Here is a 12415-nt window from a genome sequence, read left to right on the forward strand (position 1 = left end):
CGGGGAGCCCGGTTCCTTCGGCGCTGTCCGGAGGGGAGCGGGGCCGCGCGCGGTGCGGGTCGGGCTCCCGGCTCCCAGCCGCCAGCAGCCGGCCTCGCTGCTCGGCTCCCGCTGCTGCCGGAGCCGGGGCTGTGGCAGCCGAGAGCAGCCCACGGTACGCCGCTGCTGCAGCCCGAGGTGCTGCGGAGACCACAGAGGGTTAAACCACAGAATGAAGTCAGCACGAAACGGCCCACAAGGGCCGGCAGATAAATAACTCGTCCTCGCTAGGCTGTGATCGTGGCTTGCGGAGCGTCATTGTCTCCTCTCTTACCTGCATCCTCGCTACGTTTTCCTCCTGTTCCAGTGAGGCAATCAAGAGGCAGCGAGCGGCAATCCGCTCCTGCCCGTTGTGGATGTTTCTAAAAATACTGCCTTACCTCTACGTAGCTAGAGGTCAATTGAAAAAATCACAATACCGAGGTAAACAATCCCGCAGAATGCTCTGTTGAGATTCGTTCTTGCGTTTCTTCCCGGAAGGAGAACAAAACGATCCGAACGCGGAGAGCCGCGCTCCCCGACGCGCTGCCGCAGCGCAGCACCGTCCTCAGCACGGAGCGCTCCGCGGGGCTCCCGCGGGCACCCGAACGGCGCTTCTCGGCACAGCGCTGAAAGACGCAGATGCGCTCTGCACAGCTCTGTCGCTGCGCTTGGGCAAAGAATTAGCGTTGGTACAGCCGAGGAGGAGGTGATGTGTTTAACGCATTGCAGTTTGGGTACGTGTCTGTACCTGCTGCCTTTTGTCTGTAGGGAAGGTAGGCAGCCTGTGCTTCATTCCTCATCTATCGAATGGGAAAAACTCCCGTCGGCTGTCTTTAGGGAAGGAACGGACATACATATCGGCATTAATCTTTGAGATGCTGTTACGGTAGAATTCTCTGTGTACACTTTTCACTGCACAAAATAATTATTTAATGTTCCTCTTGTACTGATTTATGAGGACAGCATAAAAATATGCAACAAATTAATTGAAAGTTAGAAGAGATTCTTTCCCGCTCTGTAGAATCTCCTCCATGGGAATTTCAAAACGTTTTTCAAATGAATCCTCGAGCTACACAGTTCTTCATGGTTTTTGTGAGCAAATGGGCACTCCTCCTTTTTCTGAAGGTTAGGGCCTGTAACTGAGTAGCAGAAAACATTCCGTGTAATTTAGGTCGCCAGTCTTATAAAGCAAGCAAAAACGAGATGCGCAAAGGAATATTTCTGGAAATATTTCATTTCACTTTTGAGGAAACATTGCCATTTCAGTAAGATTCAGTGTGGTTTGCAGACAATTTGGAAAGGCCAGGCTTGACACATCCATGACAACATCTCAGCTCATTCTGTGACCAATCCTCCAATGATATCATACATTTTTACAGAGGTAGAAAATGTGTCACGGAGAATTTAAGTGGGTTTCCTGAATCTGATCTACTTAGCATGAGACTTTTACCATAAAGAGCGTGCTTGGATCATTACAGTACTTGATAAAAACTGGGTAAGGCAACAAGGGTATAAGTGAGCACCTTGTGATGGCGACCTTGTAACCTTGGTTTCGGGCAAAAAGGGCGATGGGCTTGACCCAAGAGAGAAGATAGACACAAAGCACGCAGAACTCTCCTACTTTGTGCGTGCTTCTGTACTGAATTGGGTTTTGAAATGTATTTCCTGACTGCCCTGCTACAGACGATCCTCTTCAAACGGAGTCCATGCAGGAATGAGTGAAATCCAGGGGATTTTAAAAATTTACTTAGATTTTGTAATGGTTTAGTTTGAAGAAACCACAGAGCATGGAGAAGTTAGGAGACATTTTATGTACAAGCATGAAGAAACCAATGCTCAGAGAATTCCCCAGGTCTACAGAGCCCAAGCACGAGCTATGTTTGTCTCAGTCAGCTTTCACAGACCACCCTGAACCAGGACCCTGCCCCTGGGCCTTCTGCCACCCCCGCGGTGCCACGGGGGCTGCTTCTCGTCATCCTCCTGGCACTCTGCATCCCAACGGATCCTGTTTCCTGTTGCTACGAGGTTAAGCAACAATTTCATTCCAAGCAATTGCCCTTTCATCTTGTAGGTGTCACCATGGCCGAATTGCTCTATCGTCAGCCCATACAGCCTAGCAATCACCTTGTGAAACTAAACGAAATCACCCCATTCATCCCCAAATCGCCATTGCCCCTCCCTTAGGAATGATGCCTATCTATCTGCTCACGTTAGCATTCTTATCAGCTCAAAATTCTTTCTCTTGACTATTCAGGAACTCGGTATTGTGCATCATGCATTTCCTGTTGCTTCCTGTTGTGAATGCATCTGACAAGTCAAAGTACTTGAAGCTTTGTGCTCTATTCCATTTCCATCACAACGTTCTGGATTTAATTATTTTTCTTTCATGTTCTTCTAGTGTGTTACCAGGAGGGTGAAAGATAACATGGAAATAAACAAAGGAATGTGAAAAAGAGCAGCTATTGCACAAATCTCTTCTTCATGTACGCTCTATCTGAAATATATTAGAAAGTATAAACCGGGCTCTGTACATTTGCATGGTCTTTCCAGGTGCTCCCACAACAGAGCAGCATCACAGCCCCAGACCAGAGAAAACACTTCACAGACAAAGGTGCAACAGCTACAAGCAAATTAAAAAAAAAAAACATGAAATGTAAAATCCTACAGTTGACAGGGCATCTGACCCACTGAAGGACTTGGATCAGGCATGAGAGAGAAGAAAAAAAACAGAGCAGGATGGAGTGACCATATAACTGCTATAAAGACCATGAAAGAAGATATTAGGGAAACTTTTCATCATAAAGCATAAAAAAAAGCGGGTACAGATGTGATGATACGGTATGATCATGGCTGCCTCTTAGAAAGCGAGAAATTTCTGATGAATGAATGTGTGCTATTACTCTGCAAATTATCTCCTAGCAGAGCTCACAAATACATACAGCGAGCACCCAGCTACTCTACTGCCAGGACATTTCCTATGTAGCACTTCCCCAGTTTGGAGCAATCCTCTTTACTTTCTCCCCCATGGCAAAGCCCCTTGAATTCCTAAAAGATGGCAAAAGTCTTGGGCAAGGCTGCCCTGGAAACAGTTTGGCCCTGTTGAAGAGGAGGATTTATTTAAAATCACACTGCTGTAGCCTATCTGGACCTGCTATCTGTCTGTCCTTAGTATGGATATGGATTTGTCAGGCAGCTCACCTGGCAGGCACCAAGATTCAAAATGTGGAAGTATCCATTATAGTTAAGAAGGTGCAAAAGTGCTTTTGAAGGGCTCATGGCATGTACAAGGCCACAACAAAGTAATCTTTTTTTTTTTTTCCTGTTGCAGATGTTTTAAGGTGTGTTGCTTTATAAGCTGCGTTCTTTAAGAGTGTATGGTCAGCTGATGTTTGTGAGGCTCCATTGAGTTCACTCATTTTGTGGGTCTGTTCCAATTCATGCTGACTGAATATCTGGTTCATAAATTGCAATGTTGTTATATGCTGCTCTGTGATCAAATGACAAGTATTTTGTTTATTTTTCCTTTCCCTCTACCTCCAAAGATAAGAAGCAACACAGTTAACCAAGCTGTCTCTCTCTGAGGCTAACATCAACATCACTGACCAGTCTGAGTCACACTCCTGACTCACATAAATTAGTTTTAGGAAGAGTAAATATAGCCCCTCCTCTCTCTCATCAGTGCTGGGTAATTGTCTTGAGTAGAACAAAAAATTGTCCCTTAGTAATGCTACTTCAAAGTCCTTTGGATGAGAAAATAGATAATTCAGTTAAGCCTTGGGTTCCTTCAGCAAACATTCCTATTTCTGCCTCTTGGCGATTGTTCAAGATGGTTTTGAAACATTTAAGAGTCATCAGAGCTAATAGCTACCCTTCTGAATTTCCTTCAAGGAAGAGTACCAGAAAAATGCACCACCTTACTACCACTGCCTTAATCAAGAATTAATCATTCAAGTGAGAAACAATGACCGGAACACACTTGAAGCAATTATTTGCTGTCTTAGTTGATCAGATACAGCTCTGAATCATCTTACCTGTTCTTAAGATACTAACATAAATCTCCAACCTACCTAAAACTGCATTTTTAAAATATTAGTAAGGATCTATCTTACATACATAGTTTAAAACTGGATTTAGTCTTATAAGCATTGTTCAAGAATAATTGTGTTTTCAGATTACATATATAATTATATTATAAATCATATTAAAAGTGTTACATAAAATGTTTGTATTAGTGTATGTATAAGTCCAAGTATCCTCAGAGAGTTAGAGTATAGGTAATAAAAATAGTAAAGTCTTAACTAGGGCATTGTCTTTAATTATCAGATATTACTACAGCTATGAATACAAAGTGGAGTAGAAACAAACTTTTGCAAATAATTTAGTAGTTCTTACTAGCTTATAAACCAGAAGAAAATTGAGTGCTTCCGACATCGGCTATATTTCTATTGTGTATTAGTAGAAAAAAATCGATAGGATTTTCCTCTGCCTAAGTTTCCTTTTGTCAGTTAGATAACGTGGCAGCCCTGTAGTAAACCACCAGAGTTTAAATATGTCATGTGGACACATCTAGTAATAGGTTTAGTGTAGGTTATTTTCTGTAGGCTGCAGCATGTTATGCAGCAGTAAAGGCAATTTGGTTTAAAACAGAGGTGGATTAAAAGACACAAAAAATCTTTTGTACATGATGACAGTCCAAAATTTTACAGTTTTGTTCTTTTCAGTTCAGACTGGATTCTGTAACAGTTGTACATACTTAGTGCTTGCCAAAACTGACACACTTAGGTTACTAAAGAATACTTTGGATAACCGAAGGGGATTTAAAAATTAATCTCCATAAAAATCTTGTTTATCTTTTGTGTTTGACTCAACTTGATGTTAAACACAGCTGAGTCCCTTTCACTGCAGTGATGGTGCCTTTCTCATTCAAGACCCCAAGCCCTAGCAGTGGCTTTTGGACTGTAAGCCATACACTGAGAGTAGCCCACCAGGATACTATAAAAGGCCCGTGGCTGATCTGTAGGACTATATTTAGCAGTAAATGTATGAGGTGTCCTTTATGGCATATGTAATAGTCTTCAAAATTCTTAACGGTTAGTGAGAATCCATCGGTCCAAACCATCTGGGAACCACTATCCCATTACATTTATGCATGTTTCGGCTATGTAAGTTGAAAGCAGTATTACAAAAGAATTCTTAATTAGTCAGTCTCTTCAGGAATACTTGCGCCACAGGTAACTGCAGAAGCACTTGTTACAGAACCAGAGTGCATATCTGGAGCCATCTCTCTCCATCGTCTGTTCTGGACTAAGAATAGTAGAGGGGATGGGGATGATTGAAGTGTTCATGCTTGTTTACCGTATGTAGGGGAAAATGCAGAGGTGAACCAGTCAAGGACTCAATCACATAATACAGTTTCCAAAACAGATGAAGTAATTTGGGATCTTCTGGAGATCTTTCTTAAGGACATTACTGGCCCCATGTTAAAGTCCTGAACCACACTCTTCCCCCCATCTTTGGTACTTTGCATAATTCCCTTTTTCTCTTTTCCCTTTATGTACTCTGTCTTTCACTTTTTCTTCAGTTTAGCTGATATCTGGCAAGTTGATACCTTCCTCACACTTCCTGCCAAACCAATCCAAACCCAAGAACATCCAGTGGACCTCGTGCCTCAGGTGATGAATTAGGACAGTTTATGCCATTGGTGTGTGGTATTTCTTCCCTTATCAGCTGGGTGGGAATCATTCATCTTCACACAGACTTCTAGAAGGGGCACATCTAGATTTGTACTAGCAACCATAGGGTCCTTTTTATAGTCCATGGTGAGAAGCAGTAACCTCCAGAAGGCAATATCTGTCATTATAAGATTAATGTTTAGGATAATTCTGCAGTTGCCTATACTTTCCTTTTAATTCTGGGGATGAACAAGAGTCAGTAGTTAAAGTTTTAATGTCTAACTCTCAGAAGATTAGCAATAGGTAAATGAGATGAACCGCTCTTTCAGGCTGCATGGTTTTATGAACACTTCCAATCTGCCAGACATCACTTTTAAGTGGACATGGAACTGGACAGCATGTGCTAAGACAAAAGTAGAAAGATACAGCATTAGGAGGGTCAGCTTGTAAAACAATCCATTGTCAGTGATTTTTAATTCATTAAACTTTTGCTAGCAGCTTTTAGTAATTAAAGCATTGAGACTTGAACTGAGATGAGTAGTCCTTAGAGGGTAAATGACACAATCCTAAGTAATGACATAAATGAAGTATGTCTGATTCTTGTGGAGCTGTCTATAAGGAAGGGGATGTTCACAGGCTTTCACAACATGGCTGCTGTCTTCAGTTCCACCGAGATGTGAGGTGGTAGCTCTGAGTGACCAGTTTATCCTGAACTCCCATGAGATTGTATGCTTTGTTGCTAGAGCAGTGAGACACAGGAGGAAAATGTGTGGGTCTCACAGTGAGCGTAGTGCATGGAGTTTCTTAAGATTAGAGATACGGTGTGGAAATTCCAGCGCCATTACAGCCTGTTTTCAGAATGACTCTGGGATGTCAGTGACATTGTAATGTAAGCTGAGATGCTTCTAATCACTGAATGCTTGTCTGCCTCCCAACTTTGTGTGGTTTTATTGAAGTCTGTGATGCCCTGCAGTGAAATGTTAGCACTTAGAAAAGTGTCAAGAATCCCCGTCAAAGATAGTGTGTGATTGTATAAATAAATACAAAAAAAGAGAACTTACTTTAAAAAGAAACTCTAATCTAAAAATACATCTAGCTAACACTCCAAACCAGTACTATACTTAAGTAAAATAATAAGACTTTAGAATGATAAACTAACAGTAAAATGCCTGTAAATTCTGTTGAAGTTAGAAAATCCAGTTTATTACTTAACACTTAATTGTTGCTTTCCTTATTACCACTCCTTGCCTCAAACATGTTCCCATCCATTTTGATTTATTCTAGGAAGACAAGCAAAAAATGTGTTTTAGAAAATGGTTAGCAATGGAAAACAATGGATGTAAAAGCATGAGAAATTTAATCAGATTTTACAAAGAAGTCTAATGTCAAAATACAGATAGTGTCAGTGTTGGTCTTTTCCTTATTTTTTACCCTGACGTTTTCCTTTTTTTCTAAATTAGTTTAAAAAAACTGTATGACATGTAAAGTGGGCAGAAAAGTAAAGCTAAGATAAAATACATATCGTAAGTTTGTATTGCTAGAAAATTCAGAAATTGAGCTACAATGTTACCACAGCACTTTTGGTGTGTGTGGGGTTTCATTGTTGATATAACACCAAGAGAGGTAAGAACACAGATCATTTTTGTCTTTCCCTCAAATTTTTTTTGCTAGTAGTTGAGGGGTAGGTGTTTTTAATAGTGTACTACAACAGTTCTATTTTCTCCTTCAATGTGTACCACTTTATTTTATTTTATTTTTTTATGGTTGAGGGTATGCAAAAGTAAGTAAAATAATATGAGAGGAGTCAGTGAGTATATATCTCATAGCTGTAACAGATGAGGGTTTTTATTAGTTTGCAAGCTGTAAATAGAAACGTGTATGTAGATTAAGTTAAACTTCTGCATGCCTTTGCAGGTTTAGGACACAAATTGCCTAAAGGAACTCATGAAAAGGAAATATATTGCTTGAATTGTATGAGGGAGTTTCTGTATCTCTCTCAGTGTAGTCATTGTTTTCCATTTGCAATATTAAAAAGCATTTGCCAGAACTCCAGCCTGTTCTCTTGGAAATTTAAACATGTGCACTTATTTTCCCTTGTTAGGAAACTGTTTTTTTCTTAATATATTTCAATATTATTGCGCTTCTGAAATACATTAAGGAATATCTGATCTGAAGCCTCAAAGTGTGTGTCATTTTTAGCAGGGTTGCAAGAATCAGCAAGTATTCCTACAATAGAAATCACTGGGTAGGTCCAATTTATTTTGTTGCTCAGCCTTTCCAGATTTTACCTGTGGCAACTGAGGGGAAGGGATCAACTACTGTACTTATTGTTCACTTCTTTCAAGAAGTGAGAGAGGGAGGGAGGAAATAAAAAAAGTCAAAGTCTTGTTCTACAAGACAGTTCTACCACTGTGGCTTATGTTGGCTTATTACAGTAGAAAGGTGTTTATAAATTCCTGAGAGTAAGGAGAAATCAGAGGGGAACAGATCTCAATCATGAGTCTATATGTGAATGGATTGTAGGTGTTTATCACAGGCTGGTGCAGTGCACCCATCTCCTGTTTTCAGGGCTGTCTTCAGACATACTGAATCAACCTACAAGAATTAAAAACTAATTGAGCACAAACCTAGAAGTAATTAATCATATAAACCACATTCACCCATATTCCAATTGCTTTTATCTGTACTTTGAACCATCAGTGAAATAAGGTATAATAAACCACAATTTATCTAATTTATGATCCATATATTTTTATTAGTATTTAGGGCAAACCTTGCATTTTTATTCCTGAATTTGCATAAACATCAATGGCATGGTCAATTTCTGCTTGGAGTCAAGGAGTTATTTTTTTGTTCTGCTTTTAAACATGACTCATGAGGTTTCTCTACGCTTCTTATACAATACTTCTTCCTTCCTGATAATGTCTATTTGTTCTCTATTTTTGGCTTGCTTCTCCACTGTTATCTCTAGATTATGTGTGTACACACTATATGTATGTAGTACAATATATATAGCTGATGACTGCAGGATCTATTTAGTTAATACAACTACTTTAGAATAGTTAAGATATTTTGCTATTTATTAAATGCCTTTGCTTTTCAACACAGGAGAAATAAAATGTAGTTGGTGTTTTCATTATATTATTCTACAGTGTTCCTATGGTATGATACGTGCAATGCGTTAAGTATTATTTATCTTATTGCAAAGACAAAAATAAGTTTAGAATATAATTATGTTTGCCTGTAAAAGGGGAAATTTCATGTTATAGAAATCAAGTGCAAGTGGTTGGAGGAGATACTTTTTTAATCTGTGAAGGACATTGAAGGTTCATGTGAATAGCTAGAGTTATGTTCATGGACATTGATAAGACAATATGTTAAATTTTTATTCTGGCTAAAAAGGGGACAGCCTTCTAATGGACTGCCAGTACAACAACTTTTAGAATAACTGATTCACCAAGTACCAGGTAGTACTGGCTTAGTAGATGTATGAATAAAGGGCTATTCACCCAGAATGAGAATGGTGAGTCAAGCTTCTAACAGTCTCAAGGAAACAGCTGGGAGAAAGGTATCCTCCTTTTATTTTTGTCTTCTCTGGTGTTTGCTTTCCTTCATAGTTAGTATATATCCTAACAAAAGGTTTCACGTTGCTTTGAGAGATAGATGATATAGTGAAAGAATACATATATCAACAATGTATAAGAGCAATTTGTTGTCTACGTTTTAAAATTCTGATTCTTTAATAAAGTTTACAATCCTTATTTTTAAAGATACAGTCTAATCTATGAAGATATATTTATTGTATTTTATTACAAGTTTCCTATATTGTTCATTCCTTAAATCTTATTTTACAAGATAATAATAGGGATTTGTTTTTATGAATATACTTCGATATAATTGCTACTTCTTATTTAATAAGAGTAATACCTTGCAATTAAAAAATTTGCTTTAACCATACAAAAAGTTTCTATGATGTATTATATCCTTTTATTTTTGTCCACCAAATTGCTGCCAATTCTTAGCTGAAACTACTTGCCTTTTCATCACACATTTTTTCCTGCTTATTTCATGGACTTGTGTGTGTTCTCCTGAACTCTGGATATTTGTTGTCAGGCTTGCAGTGTTCAAGACATTTGATTTCTTGGGTGATGTCCCTTGGAAAAAGAGAACACAGAAGAAAAGATTGCTGCCTCTGAAGGATGGAATGGGAAATTGCCTTTCATAGCCATTATAAACCTTTGCAGGATAACCATCAGAGAGATCTGCTGGATTGTTTGTGCTATTGGGAAATTGGTAGTAGGGAAAAATAAGAGTTAAGAAAGCATAAAGTTTAAGATCTTAGAAGCGTAGATCCCATATCTATCTGAGGCATGTGAGAGGAATAGACTACACTGTGATTCACCTTATCTCCTCTGAAAACTCCCTCTCTTACAGGTCAGAAGTAAAACCTGCCTCTATTTGACCATGCCAATCGGCTTACGAGAACATATTTATAAATTTGTTATTCTTTTACTTGCATGTATTCATATTCATGATTTTTAGAAGCTGACAAGCAGTAACCAACACACATATGTGACAGCACATTTTGAAATCCTAATAACTAAACCAGCTTCTTAACTAAGTTTTTCTGCCTTTTGTTCATTTTTTACATCAAAATGCCGTATATTACATCCAGACTTCGGTAATGTAAGGCAGGACTTCAGCCAAATGGCCTCTGAGTAAGGCAGAAACATTTTTTATTTTCTAGGGCAATTAATTAGACAACCACACTGTCACTCCCACACTTAAATTAATCTCCATATGTTCAGTTATCATAAGAAAAAATAAATGAAAGAAGAAGCTGAAGGAAAAACTCACAGACACATCTCCGCAATATTTTTTCAAACACTTAAATTTCTGTCAGCATATTGGAAATTCATAACCTCATTATTACATGTTTAACTAATCAGCACACATCATAATTTCCACACAAACAATACCCCTGTCATTTTTCATCATGTACTTAAAACAGAGCAAAAAAAAAAAGTCACACTCAAGAGACATCTGTATTTATTTTACATATAGTTTAGGACAGTAACTATTTATTGGTGAAATACTATTTCTAATTTAAATAGTCCTTCTCAAGGTATTTGTTTTGTGATATACTCTCTTGGATTAATTTTGTTTCTTGTTTCATTTGCTTTCTAATTTGGGAAAAACAAACAAACAAACAAACAAACAAACAAACAAACATACTTTCTCAGCCATTTTACTGAATTGCCTGAGTTCTAATATGTCTTGATGGGAACCTTTTTAGATCACTTATTTTCTTTTTTTTTTTTTTTTCTTGGTCAAGTATCTTTTCTGATGAATATATTTTCCCAGGTTAAAAAAATATAAAAATAAAAACACATGTGAAGCACTGAGGTGCTTTTAACACTTGAAAAGTTAACATCTTGCAGCTAGTGAAACGTGGGAATGTGTCCTCTAACAGCTGATGTATCTCTGGCCTGATAAGAGTTTTCTGTTTAACATTCCTATGTTTTAAAACACATTACAAATGTTCCCAGCACAAAGCTTCAGCGCCTGCCCCAGCATTTTGGTTGCACAAGGTGCAGGTTGGTGATTTGATACAGGGGTGCGAACTCCACTGCACAGGCACAAGCCCTTGGTGCTGGGATGCAGCCAGTAAGTGACAGACTCGTCCCTCTTTTAGTGTGTTGCATCACAGTTTTTAGGATGCTTACTGCATAGCTCAGGATGTGATAAGGAGTTTTCTTCTGGCTTATGAAAGGATGAATGAATCCTTGACTTCAGTTCTTTCTGACCCTATGCTGAAACTGTTGAACTTCACCAGTACCACCATTCACAGCTCTACAGCACTTCAAGGTGCAGCAGGTACTCAAAGCCCATAGTCCTAGAAAGTTGTTAACCCGTGTGATTTTACAGGCTCAGTAAGCACAACCAAATAGAGAAGGAAAGAATTAAAACCTTTATGTAAAGGTTTGCTTGAAATGCCCTATATACATGCTTCCTGTCTCTAAGGGTTCGCTTTTCTGTGCCCTTCCTGTCTTTAAGACTTCTCTTTTAAACGTTGCATTTTCTTGGATCTCAGAATCACATTGCTTAGTTTGCTCAGAGTTTTCTTTCAGCCACTGCCTACATGCTTAGTTTTTTTATTCCAGTTGGGTTATCCTCTATGCATTGCTCTAGAAGTACCTGCTTAGTTATAGTCACATCTACACTTTTTAAAATCTTGTTTTTTATTTTCTTTGTTCTAGGGGAATTAGAGAGGGAAGTTGGAGCTTAATTAGTTGTATACACAAGCAGAAGGCCTTTATTTTTCTTATTTACCTGCTTTTCTCCCTCTTGCCCATCCTCTTCTCTTCCCATCTTTTGTTCATTCTATCCTTCTCTGTCCATAAAACCACGGAGGACTCCTGAGACAGAACCACTGTGAGGTTCATAGAATCATAGAATGGTTTGGGTTGGAAGGGACCTTTAAGATCATCTGGCTCTATCCTCCCTGCTATAGGCAGGGATGCTTCCCACTAGACCAGGTTGCTCAAAGCCCCATCCAGCCTGGCCTTGAATGCCTCCAGGATGGGGGAATCCACTACTTCTCCAGGCAACCTGTTCCAGTGTCTCATGACATTCACAGTAAAGAATTTCTTCCTAATACCTGGTCTAAATCTACCCTGTGACCATCCAGCTAGTTCTTTATCCAGCAAGTGGTCCATCCA

General features: G+C 39.0%; 1 protein-coding gene across 1 annotated transcript in view; it reads right to left on the reverse strand.

Annotated features, from left to right (window-relative positions):
* ATP2B1 (ATPase plasma membrane Ca2+ transporting 1) overlaps nt 1–422 on the reverse strand; it is a 62627-nt gene extending 62205 nt beyond the window's left edge. The window contains exon 1 of the mRNA XM_021389676.1: nt 314–422. The gene's annotated coding sequence lies outside the window, so the exon portion shown is untranslated. The remainder of the gene's footprint in view (nt 1–313) is intronic.

This window comes from Numida meleagris, chromosome 1 (assembly GCF_002078875.1).
Source record: "Numida meleagris isolate 19003 breed g44 Domestic line chromosome 1, NumMel1.0, whole genome shotgun sequence".
Taxonomy (NCBI): domain Eukaryota; kingdom Metazoa; phylum Chordata; class Aves; order Galliformes; family Numididae; genus Numida; species Numida meleagris.